The sequence below is a fragment of the Lacerta agilis genome, chromosome 6, assembly GCF_009819535.1.
Source record: "Lacerta agilis isolate rLacAgi1 chromosome 6, rLacAgi1.pri, whole genome shotgun sequence".
NCBI lineage: Eukaryota > Metazoa > Chordata > Lepidosauria > Squamata > Lacertidae > Lacerta > Lacerta agilis.
This window is the reverse complement of record NC_046317.1, coordinates 18,116,802-18,129,995: the sequence shown is the minus strand read 5'-3', so window position 1 is coordinate 18,129,995 and position 13,194 is coordinate 18,116,802.

Sequence of the window (13,194 nt, the reverse complement as noted above, 5' to 3'; positions counted from 1 at the left end):
AACTGCCACCTTCTGCCCTCACACAGGATTTGTCCAGCCATAGCCACACAGCCTGGGAGTGACATAAACTGAGATCTACACAGGGCCAGCCCACCCATGAGGCAAGGTGAGGTGGTTGCCTCAGGCGGCAGATCCAGCCTCCTCTGCTGACACTTGCTGCCGTGTCCTCCTCCTCCTTGGTGCCTACCCACCATCACCACATGATATCTTCATCCCCATCCTGATCCATTTCACTAGACTTCTGAGTCCAATCCCTAAAGTTCCACTTACAACAAGGAGATGCTGGTGGAACAACTGGAGTTACATTTAAAACACACTGGAGAAGACGCCAGGTGACACAATGCAATGATCGGAGGGCACTGAGCTGTAACTTCTCATAGCTGAGTGGGGAATGTTCTTCAGGTCAACCTGGGCAAGTTTGTGAAGGGACATGTGCCAGTGGTGGCTCCGGCAAGAAGCAAAAGTGGGCAGAGCAATGAATGTCAATGTTACCTCAGTGTAGTAGGCTAATAGTAATTTATATGCACATGCTCACACACTCCTCTCTATTCTCCATCCAGAGAAGCAAGAGGCATTGTCAGAGTTCAAGGACACATACACACATTAAATGCAGGTGAAAAACTCTTGGGTTGTGGAGCAGGGCCGGTGAGCGATGTGGCGTGAGGTAAGGGTGCGTGGTCTGAGGTGAGTTTTGAGGGTCAGACAGAAAAGGCCGGAAGGTTGCCTTTGACCCCCACAGACCCGAGGTCCCTCATACCCTCTCTCCTTCCAAGCTGTTCCAGGGCTCAGTGTTTCTCAGATATGTATCTTTAATCCTTCTACTCTAAATTATCTTTTTTTCTAAGGAAACTAATATTTTCTTTTAAAAAAAAATAATATTTATTAAGATTTTCCAATTAAAACCAAATTACAATACACAATTAAATTTTCCATACTCCCCTTTTGTCGGGGTTTGGGTGCTGGAGCTCCTCGTGCACGGCCTTGGACTGGTTATGCACGAGGTACCAGTTGCGGGGAAAGCGGCCAGCGTTCCGCGTGCTTTTGAGCACGGTCGCCGGCCAAGTCTCACAGTCTGAAGGATGTTGAGTAAGCCAATTGACGACTCCGATGATGTGTGAGTTCCTAATTGCCTTCTTTAATGAAAAGTTGCCTCGTGAAATAAAATATATACCCTGACTCTGAATAGACGGACCAGCTTAAAGAAATTAAAATTTTACTTTACTCCCCCCTTTAACCCCAAAGGAAGACAGACACCGGTTGTATCTTTAGTGGCTTCGGCAGAACCCGCATAGGCTCGTCCCCTAAGCTAAGTTCTCCTAAGCTTAAAGTCCCTGCGCGCCCAATCTTCCGCGAGGCTAACTAAATAAACTAAAACCGAAATATCTTCCGCGGGCCTAACCCTAGGCTAACCTAAAAGAACCTATCTAAACTAAAACCGAATGATCTTCCGCGACCTAACTCTAACTAAAGAAAAACCCATCCAACCCGTCCAGCCCGCTCCTAATCCCTTAAACTAAACTTGACTTCAACTAAAACCCAACTAAACAAAATGAAAGAATGTACGAACGAACGTGCCTAACCCAAACTGAACATGAACGTGCCTAAGCGGGGGTGCCTCTGCCTTTTATTAGGGAACAAACGTGACATCATCATTAATGCCTTAACCAATAAAATCACTGTTGCTGCCCTCCAAAAAGGCGGGAAGCAAGTTTAACGCTCATTAACAACTTTGAACATGACCGGAACTATAAAATAAAGGCGGATTAATCTCATAAGTGAACCACACTATTCATTCATGCTTTCACTTTCGCTTTTTGCGCGCAGTTATACCAAAAATAGACCTCGAAAAACTCATAAAATAACCAAATAAATATGAATCCATGGCGGATCCGTGAAACGTATTCCGACATATCATCTTTCTTTTTTTGTTTTAAATTAAATTAATTTTGATTTAGTTATATAAAAAAAAGAAGGTTAGAGATATCATAAGCATTTATCTGACACAAACATTACCATTTGTTTTGATATAGACCTCGACATGAAAAGGCGAACGTCGACAATGTCGACAGTGTCCACACCAAAGTCTACATCAAAACTGTGATATAAACACCAGCAAAACCATCAACATCCACCCCTTTCATAGGAGGAAATACTTGTACAATAAAGTAGCAATAAAGTCATGAAAATAACAAACCACTAGCCGAACATAAAAAGTGATCGATCCGATACACTGTAAACCTTCTAGGCATATATAAATACTTCAATATGTAGTGTAACACAACAAATCACCTCATAAGCATGTATACTTTCGCGTGCAGCGTAAAACAACAAATTACTCCCCAAACACAAGAGAGGACCTGATACAGGTCCAAAATTAAAAATAACGGATAACGACTGCCCAAACATAAGAGAGGTCCCGATCCGGGACCCAAAATTAAAGTATAACTAGAGCTGGGGCTACATAGCCTACCCAGACCCCTCCCCCATTTTTTTTTTAATTTTTTTTTTGGAAAACTGAGGAAAATGGATAAGGTAACGGAAAAGGGTTGTGGCTCCGAGGCTACAGAATCGAGGGAACTTTCAGGAAGGTAGATTCTGGACTTACCACAGCGACCACAGGTAACGGGGAACTAGGGTCCGATTCCAGAGAGGGGATTTAAGCCACCTATGTAATGGCTTTCCAGCCGTGAGTTGGGATTTAAGCCACCTAAGTAAAGGTCTCCCAACCATGAGGAAGGATTTAAGCCATCTACGCAAGGGTTTCCAGCGAAACGAGATGGGATTTAAACCAGCTACATAAGGGTCTCCCATCAACAGCAGGAAACAGAGTGAAGGGAAAAGCTGGGAACCTGGTTTACTGCCAAAGGTAGCATATAGAGGGGAATTTTTCAAAGAAAAAGGGGTACCAAGAGGGTAGGATGCCACCAGACTTGACATACATATCTTGAACAAATCCGAGAATGACCAATTCTTTGACCAAGGAAAATATTTCAAATAAGGTATATAAGTGTTACCACATTTTGAACTACAACTTTTGTAAGCACAACGAGGAGATTTAAGATTACTGAAATAAAACATATATGCAGGAATATATCTATGACTAGAACTGCACAAAGACAATGTTTTGACCTTACGTAAACATTTCCATATCATCAAAATTGTGACGCTCTAAATGGAAACCATTTCAGAAAAGTTTCATATATATAAACATCCATATTATTAATTACCAAGCTAGAAGGAAAACACATGTAACATGCGAGGCGGATATTTCAAGAAGCATACAAAGGTAAATATGCAATTTTTACAAGTACAATATAAAGTACAAGACAGGTTTAGAACTGCAAAATGGTGTTGGAGAGGAGGATGAAGACGATGAATGAGTTGCCGGTCGTCTTCTTCTTCGACTACACACGACCATGTAGAAGAAATAGTCCTGGAACTCAGGAAAAGTTCATGGAGCTCAGGAAAGTTCTGAAACATTGAGTTCTGAAGAAACAACGATACCTGTAGAAGAAAGGAGGTTAAGCAAGCAAATCAGGGTGATCTGCTAGTGAATGCAGGTAAGAGAGTAACTGGAACAAATCCAGGCAGCCAGGAATCAGAGGGCTGCCCAGAGGCAAACAAAAGGCCTAGGCAGTAGGAGGGTAAGGCAAACTGCCCAGAACTCAACTGGTGCTATTTGTTGAGCACTTTTGAAGAGTTACTGCATTTGACAGGAAGTTGAGAAGTTAGCGAGTAGCTAACAACCAGAGTTAGACATCACGGCTTGCGATGAAAAGGGAGTATCGAATTTCACGCAAAGTTTGTCCAGCGTGTTTCTTGAGTGAAGAATGGGGTTGAACACACAAACAGGGTGTGGGAAGTAGGAGTTTTTTCCGCAGAAGTAAGGACAGTCTTCCGCTGAGAAGGATTAAGCAACAAGGGCTGTCGTTGAAGATGCAGGCTGGCAAGTACCACGCAGGGTTACATGACTTGATCTTCAGGTAAAGAGTTCCTTGCGGAAGACAGTACTTCTGAGCACAAGGAGGAACCGCCTGAGGAGCCTGTAGTAGAGTTCTTGGTTGATGCAGGAAAAGATACTCCAGAAGAATACCTGGGGAGATGCGGAGCATATTTGCAATCAGGTAGAGAGCAACAGAAAGCAGGTGAAAAGGGTTTGCGGTTTTGGTTGGAAACAGGTATGCTGCAAGAAGTGATGGCAGCAATCTGTAGGCACGGTGAGTACCATTCAAAACCAGCCAACAGAATGCCCATGCAAAAGACAGCACGGAACATAGCAAGGAGCGTCCCATGGTTGACGATTGGATCACTGAGACAAAGGAAAGCTTCAACGGCGTGAGAGCGCTTGAAGATGCTGCTGAACAGAACTTGTAGACAGGAGAATTCACCTTACCAAGCAGTGAAACTTTCCAGGGGAACTTTGCAATAGGCTTATTGCAAAGGACAGTTTTAAGACTATCAAGGGAACGCTCTAAGGTCTTGGTTGACTGTGGAGCTTTATCCATGAGGTACTGACGGAGAGTAAAGGGTTGCATGCGATCCTGGTGTAGCAGCTCTTTGATTAGGGCCTCTGCTGCAGTGAGCTTTTCTGACGTCAGCGCCCATTGGTTGACCCATACAGGGGGTCCTTCCTTCCATGTGAGTGGAAGAGCATGTACTGGCGCTGATGCAAAGGCCCACATCAAAAATGCGTATGGACAACAGTTCTTGCTTTAGACAATAAGTCTCTACCCCAAAGGGTGATAGGCACATCCATAACAAGTGGACGGAGCTGCACCATGGAGCCTGAGTCTGACTGGAAGGTAATCGGATGCACGCTCTGGTGGGCGGGTTCGAAACCTCCGACTCCGAAGACTTCCTGGGTGACAGTCGTTGCCCACTGGTCAGGCCAATCCTTTCTGGCGATCACTGTGACATCTGCGCCTGTATCAAGAAGACCCTTGATCTTTCGTCCACCCATTTCTAAGACGAGATGAGGGCGTTCTTCTGTAATCTTGATTAGTGCCATTGCTGCCTGAGGAGGCAAAGAGTCTACAGGAGCTGTAGGCGTAGAAGTAAGCAAATAGAGTCTGGCAATTTCCAAACCTTTTGTTAGGACACAAGGAACTGTTGAGAATCCTGGAATCAGCAACTGCGACGAATCCGTAATTCGAACTAGGCCTGCAGTCAATGTGACTGTGGCAGGGAGGCGATCCATCCTAGGCAGGATAAGGCAAATCGAGGTGTCTGGGAATGGACCACGAATGGATGTTGGCAATTGCTGAGCAAACCATGGATTTGAAAAGTAACAGTCCTCTGTTAAAAAGAGTGGTATACCTGGGACAGAAGATTCTTCTTGTTCCTCATTGGCAGTGTCTGAAGACATCTTTTTGGCTTCGGGTTTTTTGCACTGCTGAAGTTGGCAACTCTGAAGCTGCTTGGTGTTGAGTTGGCAAACTTGAGGTTCTTCCGTTGGTAAGAGTTGCTGATGCTGTTGAACCTGCTGGCATTCAGTCAGTTGTGCATCAAACTGGCAGGATGGAACTTCTTCTTTGACACAAGGCAATCGAAGTTGATGTTCATGATAATTGCTTGGTTGTGGCGGGCTGAGCTTAAAAGCTGGAGGTGACACAAAGGTGTGGACATTGTTAACTGGAGTGATGTTTAAACTTCCACAAGAGGGAGCTGGCTCACTCACTTGTATTCTTTGGCCACATGGAAAGTGATCATCAGCTGGGTTGCAACTTGAACACTGCTGTTTCACCAAGGGCAAATGTTCTTCAACGATAGGCTGACCTTGATTTGAAGGTGAATAAAGCTCAGGTGTTGCAAGGTTGACTTCAGTAGGATGTCTTCTCAACGTTGAAGGCAATTCTGCGATCAGAGACTTGACTGTGATTGCTTGCTGTGAAGCGGGGGTGACATCAGTAGGAACTGAAGGGCGGTTAGCAGAAGGTGAACTGAATGCTGTGTTCTCTACTGGAACCCTTTGAATAGGTAAGGCAGATGATGAAACCTCTGGAACCTGAATGTTTGATGAGGTCACATCTTTTCTCTGGACATCTGAAGAGTAGATATCTCTCTGGATCACTCTTTTTTCATGATGACCTGGATAAGGAGTAGCATTGTTCACCTTTCTGGGATGGTTGACCTTCATGATGTTCTTGAACTTGCACCCTATTGTTTTACCGGGGCCGGGGCGCGGCCCGCAGAACCGTTTCCCTGAACTGGAGATGAGGTAGGTGATGTATTTTGTGGATTCAAACGACAATCATTCGCCCAATGAAATCCTCTTTGACAGATGGGACATCTCTCTGGTGGCTTGGCAGAAGGCCTTGGTGTTGCCGGGCACTGCGACCTGAAATGCCCATTGCCTCCACACCCATAGCACTTCTTGACTGGCGTAGAGCTGTCTTGACGTGGCATCTGTACCGCAGCTGCCAAGAGTTGTGCTTTGTAGGAGTGGGTACCAACATTCTGGCAGACGCGTAGCATCTCAGTCAATGTGGCATCTGGACGAGCTGCAACTGCTGTTAGGGCATTCTTGCAGTCATCATTGGCATTTTCAAAGGCAAGTTGTTTTGTCAGCATGTTTCTGGCATGACGATCTTCTATCTGGCGTTCCACTGCAACAATCAGGCGATCCACGAAGTCCCCATAAGGCTCTTTTGGACCTTGCCTAACTGCAGCGAATCCTGATACTGAGCTGGCATCTGTGCGATTGGGTAATCTGCGCCAAGCTTTGACTACGATGTCTGCTATGGTGACGAGTGCAGCATCAGGTATGGCTAGCTGTTGATTGAGATTGGAGTAATGTCCTGATCCTGTGAGCATATCTTCTGTGGCGAGTGGCGTTGCACGTCTGGCTGCTACTTCTTTCCACTCTTGCAGGCACAGAAGAGCATCTGTAGGCGACAGGAAGGTGCGAAGAATCAACTTCCAATCAGATGGCAGAAGTCTACTAGTGGACAGTCCTTCAAGTAAACTTCTAGTATAAGGAGCTTGAAGTCCATTTTCGCGTATGGCTTTTCGCAGTTCACGTAGTGTTTCAAAAGGGATGGCTTGATATCTTGCAGGTTGTCCTCCATTGGCACGAATCACTGGAAAGATGTGCATTGGATCAGCACTAAAGTCTATTTGTCCCAAAGCTGCTTCCAAAGCTTGAGTTCTGCAGATGGGTTGCATTGCTGTTGGATCTGTAGGTGGCATCAGTGAGTTTAAATCTTGTTGATGCTTTCCAAATGATGAGCCACTAGATGGTGCTAAAGAGTCTTTGACATCTGGATGCCTTGAAGATGGCTGACTATGAAGACAAGATGGCTGACTTGAAGTTGGATGAAGACAAGATGGCTGACTTGAAGTTGGAGCATAAGGTTGTTGGCTCTGTACTGCAAGTCCTGGCATCTGGATCATCATTGTTTGGCTTTGCTCTTGTCTTGGAATCTGCATTGGCATCGGAGGTGCTGAAGGGTTGGTAAATTGCTGTTGTGCTGCTTGCATTGAAGCTTGGATTGCTGTTGATTGGAAATCAGCTTGCTGCAAAACTGGAGCTGCTGGCTTGAGCGCGGCCTGCAGGGCAGCAGGGTTTGCTGGCAAAAAGGCTGCTTGCTGCTGCTGCTGCTGGATCGCTGGCAAAAGCGCGGCTTGCGATGGAGGAAGCGGGACCGTTGCTTGGAGCGAGGTCCGCGGCTGCTGCTGACTTGAGATCGCTGGCTGGTAAAAGGCCTGCGATGACTGCTGAGCGACTGGCGGTGGGGCAGTCCGCGGCGGGGCTTGAAAGGCCGACGGCGTCTGCTGCACCGGCACAGGCGGCAATGAATCTGGCAATGACAAATTGGACAAGGGCGAGTGCGTGTACGACAACGGGGCCTGAACTGGCTGCTGCGAGGGGGCCGAAAATGGCACAACCGCAAGCGGCAGCACAGGGGCACTATTAAAAGCAGTATTTCCCAAATTCACTGTTCCATTAAGCAAAACATTTCTTGGAGCGATTTGTTGAAAGCAGTTTCTTACTTTGCTCCATACTAATTGTACAGGAATTCCGATTTTCGGGTTGGCCATAAATTCTAACCCGATCCTTTCCCATGAAGCTAAATCTTTCGTTCCCTCCTTAGGGACCCAAGGGCAAACTTCCCCAATAGTTTTAACTAAAAGCTCTACTTCTGATTCAGAGACAGGGTGACCATTTCTTTTCAAAAGGTACAATAAATCTTCACAAAATTTAACTTGAGCAGTTGAGAGTGAGGAGCCCATTTTTTAGCACTTTTCAAAACTTTTCCTCCCCCACCCGTAGGCTTCTACTAGGGGACACCGGTCCTACCCGTAGGCTTTAACCGAAAAACCTGGCACCCGTAGGCTTTAGCCAGAAAACCTCCACCCCCACCCGTGGGCTTCTACTAGGGGCTACCGGCCCTACCCGTAGGCTTTGACCGAAAAACCTGGCACCCGTAGGCTTTAGCCAGAAAACCTTTCCCTCCCACCCGTAGGCTTTTTCGGGAGACACCGGCCCTACCTGTAGGCTTTGACCGAAAACCCTGGCACCCGTAGGCTTTTGCCAGAACCCTTCCCACCCGTAGGCTTTAGGGAAGACCTTACCCTGCCCGTAGGCTTACACTAAACTCCTTGCCGCTCGACCCGGGGACCCCTTGGGGCAAAATATACGCGCGCAATTTCTATTTACACTACTTTGGGCAAGCGGTGGATTCGCGCTACTGCAGCGAAATCCTGGATAAACCGGGCCGTTATACCTCACCTCTCAATGTCTGTTTCTGAGCCACTTCCGATATGTTGCCTTTAACCGGAGTCTTCGTGGAAGCGATTTTCGACTACGCTTTGCCTCACACGGGGCACCACTTGTCGGGGTTTGGGTGCTGGAGCTCCTCGTGCACGGCCTTGGACTGGTTATGCACGAGGTACCAGTTGCGGGGAAAGCGGCCAGCGTTCCGCGTGCTTTTGAGCACGGTCGCCGGCCAAGTCTCACAGTCTGAAGGATGTTGAGTAAGCCAATTGACGACTCCGATGATGTGTGAGTTCCTAATTGCCTTCTTTAATGAAAAGTTGCCTCGTGAAATAAAATATATACCCTGACTCTGAATAGACGGACCAGCTTAAAGAAATTAAAATTTTACTTTACTCCCCCCTTTAACCCCAAAGGAAGACAGACACCGGTTGTATCTTTAGTGGCTTCGGCAGAACCCGCATAGGCTCGTCCCCTAAGCTAAGTTCTCCTAAGCTTAAAGTCCCTGCGCGCCCAATCTTCCGCGAGGCTAACTAAATAAACTAAAACCGAAATATCTTCCGCGGGCCTAACCCTAGGCTAACCTAAAAGAACCTATCTAAACTAAAACCGAATGATCTTCCGCGACCTAACTCTAACTAAAGAAAAACCCATCCAACCCGTCCAGCCCGCTCCTAATCCCTTAAACTAAACTTGACTTCAACTAAAACCCAACTAAACAAAATGAAAGAATGTACGAACGAACGTGCCTAACCCAAACTGAACGTGAACGTGCCTAAGCGGGGGTGCCTCTGCCTTTTATTAGGGAACAAACGTGACATCATCATTAATGCCTTAACCAATAAAATCACTGTTGCTGCCCTCCAAAAAGGCGGGAAGCAAGTTTAACGCTCATTAACAACTTTGAACATGACCGGAACTATAAAATAAAGGCGGATTAATCTCATAAGTGAACCACACTATTCATTCATGCTTTCACTTTCGCTTTTTGCGCGCAGTTATACCAAAAATAGACCTCGAAAAACTCATAAAATAACCAAATAAATATGAATCCATGGCGGATCCGTGAAACGTATTCCGACACCCTTTCTCTCACCAAGGGGAGCAAACAAAACAAGCCCCCCTCCCACTGGGGCAACCAACAATTCTTTCCCAATTTAACCACTTACTTTGCACATAACATCTTTACAGACTTCCCCAATTCCCCTCCCCCCCGTTGATTTCCAGGTTAACCCTAATTCACAGTTATTGCCAATTAATCCCCATATTACTTTTTTCTTCTGACATTTTCCCTTTTAAACTTTTGCCAAATAATTATTCATCTTACATATCTTGCTTATGAATTTAACATATCCTCTGCTTTTACAATATTTCTGAACCTCCATTGCCTAATTCAAAATTTCAATAAAACAACCTAATTTAATTAATTTCATTTTAACTCTTCTCCCCCCCTTCCTAGGAAATGAATATTTTCAAAATACTGGGTGAAATGTACCTATGTACCAGCCCGATAGTATTTCAGCTACCACAAGAAAAGCAGGATTAGTGCAAACCTTTGCACCAAATTATCCAGAACTAATGTATTTGTCGGACTAGGAAAGTGAGGTGTGCTGCTGTACATACTTCAATTTACAATTTTACTCAAAGTTTAATGGTACACACAAGCATATATATAGCACGAGGACATCCAATGTATGCTGAGATCATTTTAGAAACACACACATCAATTTTCCTAGGTTAAAGGAACACATATGCCAATATAGTGGGAGGAGAGAGGGAATGTTTCGAAGGGGCATTCCTAATTAACCTCCAGTGTTTTCATGACATCCCTTTAACCTAAATATAGATGTCATTAATCCAATGGAAAACTAATTTGGGTTAAGAAAAGCTGTAATGAATTTCTCCCCCTCTTCTCATTGAATTATTGACTCACTACTTTCATTAAGGAGAACCAAGCAAAGGAAATCATATGGCTTTCGTGTTTATCTTGTTATCCTCATGTGGATATGTTTCCCTCCCCTTATTTATAATAAAAGGATTCTTGAAAGCACACATTCTATTGATTGCAGGTGTTTATAATATTATTTCATATTTAGCCTGGGCTCTTAGGTTCAAGGGAGAAAAAATAATCAATGGGGAACTGTGTAAAAAAAAAAATGAAGAAAATTGAGAGATGGCTGTCAGCAAGAAGGATGGTTCTTTCATAAGTTTCTAGTTCTATTTTAGATCCAAGCAACACAACACACGCATACACTCATGCATGGGGGTGGGGGAGAGGACTTGACCGATCCTGTAAATAAGGAAAAAGAGCTTTCCAAGGAGGAAGTTGGGAGCGAAAAGGCTAAAAGTGAACAGGGCATTTAATGCTCTCTACCAAGCAGGTTAACTTTTAACCTGTACAGACCTAAACAGATTAGGACTTGTCTATTTGGTAGATCTCCTTCCTCCCTCAAACACAACCACAACACCTTCTGGGATTCTTTTAAGGACTGACTTTTAAATGAATTAGGAATATGAATACCAGGGAAGTTCTCCTTAGCCAGCTGAGAATCTGACCTAAAGACCCATCTCAACGAAGAAGTAAGATTGATAAACTCCAGAATTCTTCTCAGGTCCAGACTAACAAATGCTTAGAGGGTCAGGAGCAGATGAGCAGAATCTTTATCAGCCAAAGATCATTGGCTGACATTGCTTTGACTGTCTAAGCCCCACTTCGCAAGACCTCCATTGAAATGCAGCCACATAGCCGAGAAGTGAGGATAGGACTCTTTTCACATGGAGAACCTGCCCTGCCGGGAGTGGCGGTAGACATCTGTTTCAGAGGGGTTGGAATATGTAGACCAATATTTGTATTAATCCCTTTTAATGGGCCTTTTCTGTGAGTCAAGTGAAGTCATTTATTACGGCCAATGACCAGGATCAAAACAAAAAATGTCAATTACAAAGTTCAAGGCCAAGTAAAATAATATAAAATCACATAAAATCATGTATACATGACAGAGCAGCTCTGGGCCTTTTTGGTGGTTGCTCCCCATTTGTGGAATGCTCTTCCCAGAGAGGCTTGCCTGGCACCAACATTATTTGTCTTTAGGCACCAGGCAAAAATATTGCTCTTTACCCAGGCCTTTGGCCATTAAGCAATATATGGCCTTTTAAAAGTAGAGGGACTGTTGTTATGACTCTTGCTATGATTGTTTTATTGTTTTCTTGTTATTATGCTATGTAAATTATGTTTTAAAAGTTGTACACCGCCCTGGGATCTTCAGTTAAAGAGTGGTATATAAATTGAATAAGTAGTAGTAGCTACCAATGATGGAGGAGTGGCAGATGAAGATGATGGACTATGCGGAACTGGCAAAACTGACCTGCAGAGTTCAAGACCAGGACGAACTAAAATCCCAAAGAGACTAGAGTATATTCATTTGACTATACAAATAATAACTGTAGAAGTCTGAAGACACTAGCAGGATGGAAATAAATCCCACGGCATGGACTTTATAATATAAGATTAAACTGTGAGATATAGATTTGAAAAAGGAAAGCTTGTTGACGGGATGGAGGGAAGTCATAAGCTCAGCAGAGTGGTAGAGAATGAGATTTGTAGGCACATGTTGGAAATATTGTTTATTGTTTAAAGTGAAAATTAAAAATATATATATATTCCAAAAAAACCACAAAGTGTTGGTACTGACCTTTAAAGCCCTAAATGGCCTTGGCCCTGTATACCTGAAGCAGCGTTTCCACCTCCATCACTTAGCCCAGACACGGAGGTCCACCTCCAAGGGTCTTCTGGCAGTTCCTTCACTGTGAGAAGTGAAGTTACAGGGAACCAGGCAGAGGGCCTTCTTGGCGGTAGCACCCTCCCTGTGGAACACCCTCCCTTCAGGTGTCAAGAGATTTTAGAAGACATTTGAAGGCAACCCTATATAGGGAAGTTTTTGACATTTGATGTTTTATTGTTGTTGTTGTTTAGTCATTTAGTCTTGTCTGACTCTTCGTGACCCCATGGACCATAGCACGCCAGGCACTCCTGTCTTCCACTGCCTCCCGCAGTTTGGTCAGACTCATGTTGGTAGCTTTGAGAATACTGTCCAACCATCTCATCCCCTTCTCCTTGTGCCCTCCATCTTTCCCAACATCAGGGTCTTTTCCAGGGAGTCTTCTCTTCTCAAGGGGTGGCCAAAGTATTGGAGCCTCAGCTTCATGATCTGTCCTTCCAGTGAGCACTCAGCCCTGATTTCCTTAAGAATGGATAGGTTTGATCTTCTTGCAGCCCATGGGACTCTCATGTTTTATTACATTTTTATATTCTGCAGGATGCTGCCCAGAGTGGCTGAGGAAGCCTAGCCAGATGGGTGGGGTATAAATCTAACAACAACAACATTTTTGTGATAGGTTAAGTGGCAGAACCAACCTGTAAACTCTTGTCTGTGTGATAAATCTGTGTCTTTTTTATCCCTGCTACTGAGATGCTAATG